The following is a 3,554-nucleotide window of genomic DNA, read 5'->3' as shown; positions in this document are numbered from 1 at the left end:
TCAATTTTCTTCACGTGTCTTTCCACCAGACAAGGAGAGATCAGTAGCTGTGCCTTAGATGGCTGCTCAGGAGCTTCTAAGACCCCAGTTGCTACTCACTAAAGCAGAATGTAGAACTTTCTTTGCTTTGTGAACTACGTTACGCCAAATGCTCGAGATGCCTCTGAGACCATGATCTGGGGCCCCAAGACATAGCAAATTCTTGCCTATGATATTTGGTTTTACCTAAAAATTTTACTAACTTTGTCCACTGGGTGCTTCACTGATAATCTACATTTTATATGAACTTTATATACTTTGGGGAAGCCACAAATCTTTCAGTGACTCCTTTGACTATTTAATATAAGAAATAAGAAGAGTGGCTACTTCATAGGGTTAAATACTAAGTCCTTGGGGGCTTGGAAATGTGCCTGACACACAGTAGGCATTCAGAAGATGTTAGCTTCTCATTGTTATTTTTATAGAATGCTTCCAGACTCCTTTCATGGAGGCAGGAAGCAGGCTGTGCCGGATCTGACACCAGAAGCACGCTCTGCCCAGTGCAGCTGCTGGACTACAAGAAAGGACTGAGAAATTAGCCACTTCAAAAGACTTGGTAGTTTGAAGTTAAGGATGATAGTTTGAGCTGTACCAACCAAACCCTTCTGGTTTCACTGTTAACGCTGTAAAATGGCTTGGAAAAGTATTCTTAAAAGAATCAGCGATACTTACCAGGCAGGGGAGATACCATGATCACAAAGGTGGTTTTCCCAGGGCAAGGCTTATCCATTGCACTCCGGATGTGCTGACCCCTGCGATTTCCCCAAATGTGGGAAACTCCACTGCATAATTTGTGGTAGTGGGGGACTGCGTTCGTGCTCTCCCCTAAAAAAATAAATAAAGAGTCAGCAAATTATATAAAGGGACCAATGGTCCCAGAGGGACAAGAGAGTGTGGGAGGTAGAGGAAGGGAGGAGGTGTTGGCCAGCACAGGGACAAGGGAAAAACGAGTGGTTCAAAACCAGTGGAGGGAGGGGTTGGGAGGACTGGTAGGGAGTGACCAAGGGCAAAGTAACTGAGAGAAATTACTGAAACCAGAATGAAGGCTGAACATGGTAGTGGGACAGGAGGAAAGTGTAAGGAAATAGAGCAAAGGAGTAGGAGGCAAAGTGTATACATAGAAGCCTAAATACAAACATGTGCATATGTAAATATACATATGATTATGGGGAAAATGGACCTATGTGCATATATTTATAGGTTCAGTAGTAGGGTAGCAGGTGGCCATTCGGCCTCCTTGTGCACACTCCCTCAATACAATAGCACTTTGCTCAGCTAAACGGTCATTCCATGATACCCACTATCCCGATGTGATCACTGAAGACAGACATGTGCATAAGCAAACATGGTGAAGAAAGCTGATGGTGCCCGGCTATCAAAAAGATATAGCATCTGGGGTCTTAAAGGCTTGAAGGCAAACAAGCGGCCATCTAGCTCAGAAGCAACAAAGCCCACAGAGAAGAAGCACATAGCCTAAGGGAATACAAGGTGTTGAACGGACCAGGTAGCAGACACCAAAGGACAAAAACCATCATTGTGTGATCACCTTCCTCACATAAACACTGAAGACAAATGTGTGCATAAGTAAGTGTGGTGAAGAAGGCTGATGGTGCCTGGCTATTGAGAGATATAGCGTCTGAGGACTTAAAGGCTTGAAAGTACATGAGCAGCCATCTAGCCCAGAAGCAACAAAGCCCACATGGAAGCAGCACACCAACATGTGTGATCATGAAGGGACTAGGGGATCAGGTTTCAAACAACAAAGGTGGGGAAATCACACCACAGTGAATGAGTGGAGTGCGTGATGGGGACCCAATGCCCATCTGTAGACAGCTGGACATCCCTTGCAGAGGGATAGTGGGGAGGAGATGAATCACTCAGGGTTCAGTGTAGCAACAATGAAACTCAAAACCTTCCTCTCGTTCTTGAACGCTTCCTTCCTCCCCCCCTCCCATTTATCATGATCTCAATTCTCTCTTGCAGACCTGGTTAGACAAGAGGATGCACCGCGGTGCAGTAGGGATCTGGAAACACAGGGAATCTAGGATGAGGGAACCTCTCAGGACCAGCGGTGAGAGTGGCGACACCATGAGGGAAGAGGGTGTAGAAAGGGAGAATTGATCTCGGGGATCTACATGTAACCTCCTCTCTGGGGGATGAGCAACAGGTGGGTGAGGGGAGATGCCAGGCAGGGTAAGAAAAGATAAAATAATAATTTATATATTATTAAGGGTTCATGAGAGGGGGATGTGGGAGAGAGGGGGAGGGAAAAAATGAAAATGAGCTGATTCCAGGAATCCAAGTGGAAGGCGAATTTTGAGAATGAGGAGGGCAACAAATGTATAAGGGTTCTTTACTCAATTGATGTATGTACAGATTGTGATAAGAGTTGTATGAGCCCCAATAAAATGATTTATTTTAAAAAATCAGAATCTTAAAACTGTTTCCTTTTCCTAAGTGGTCTTTATGAAGACCACAATATGTGAAAATTTAATAAAAGGGACATAACTAATTCATTCTCGAGTCCCATGTAGCTCTAAAATTTACCAAATATCCAGCACAGACAAATCTATATCTCTTATTAGTCTTCATACATTTTAAGAGGCATTTTTCAATTATTTTGAAAATATTTTAAATAGGGAAGAAATAGGTCCTTACAAATTAAATACTCATATCCACAAAAAAAAATAAACACCATGTTGGGTAGGGAGGAAAATATATAGGTACACTGTTACTGTATTATTACTTTAGGTTCTATCATACAGAGATATCCATTTTACAATTTAGCCTTTCCCATTATCTCTATTTTAAATAGTTTTCTCTTCTTATACTAACGCTTCTCTTCTTGAACTTCTTTTCACCTTCTGTCTTCTTTCTGTCAAACACAGATACTCTAGTGTTTAGGTGCTTGATGAAGGTGGAGAAGGTGGAGAAAACAGCAGGGATTTTGACTTGTTTCACGATGCTATTAACATTTTTTAAAGTATTATTTGGGCTGCCTCCTGAAAAAGAAGCCCCAGGTCAAGTATTATTAACTTTCTGCTTTTCTTTGTGAAATTGAGATTCAATCAGACCCTGAAGAAGCACTCACTGCTTATTGTTTTTGTCATTGAAAGTTTTTCAAAAGCTACCAAAGTCCCTGTAAATCTAAATGGGACATAGATCCATTACTTATTTTAAAGCCCAGAACTACAATTATGCTAATGCAATTAAGCTTCATGAATATAGTATGCAAATAAAATTGTCAAGAACCATTCCAAGTAGAATCATTCTTAAAGATAGAACAGATTGGTCCTGCAATTCCTGCAAGGATCATTGTTGTATAAATTCCAATGTAGAATATCATCTGTGTGGTGGTGAAAATAATTTTAGAACGTAATCATCAATATTTAGATAATCTCCACATTTTCTCCTTGGAAGTGACACACTTGAAATAATGAGGAAAAAGAAATATATATACTTCATATACCATATACACATATGTATGTTCATAATGAAAAGATTTAAGTTTAAAT

At 40.8% G+C, this 3,554-nt stretch overlaps 1 non-coding gene across 1 annotated transcript; it reads left to right on the top strand.

Moving 5' to 3' along the window:
* The first annotated feature begins 703 nt into the window (after nucleotides 1–703).
* On the top strand, nucleotides 704–867 carry LOC142460612 (U1 spliceosomal RNA). The gene has a single exon (XR_012786786.1). It is a non-coding gene; the product is annotated as a U1 spliceosomal RNA (small nuclear RNA).
* The last annotated feature ends 2,687 nt before the right edge of the window (nucleotides 868–3,554 follow it).

Source organism: Tenrec ecaudatus, chromosome 10, assembly GCF_050624435.1.
Source record: "Tenrec ecaudatus isolate mTenEca1 chromosome 10, mTenEca1.hap1, whole genome shotgun sequence".
In the NCBI taxonomy this organism is placed as follows: Eukaryota; Metazoa; Chordata; class Mammalia; order Afrosoricida; family Tenrecidae; genus Tenrec; species Tenrec ecaudatus.
Note: the sequence above shows the minus strand (reverse complement) of the source record. Positions and strands in the feature narration are given on the sequence as shown.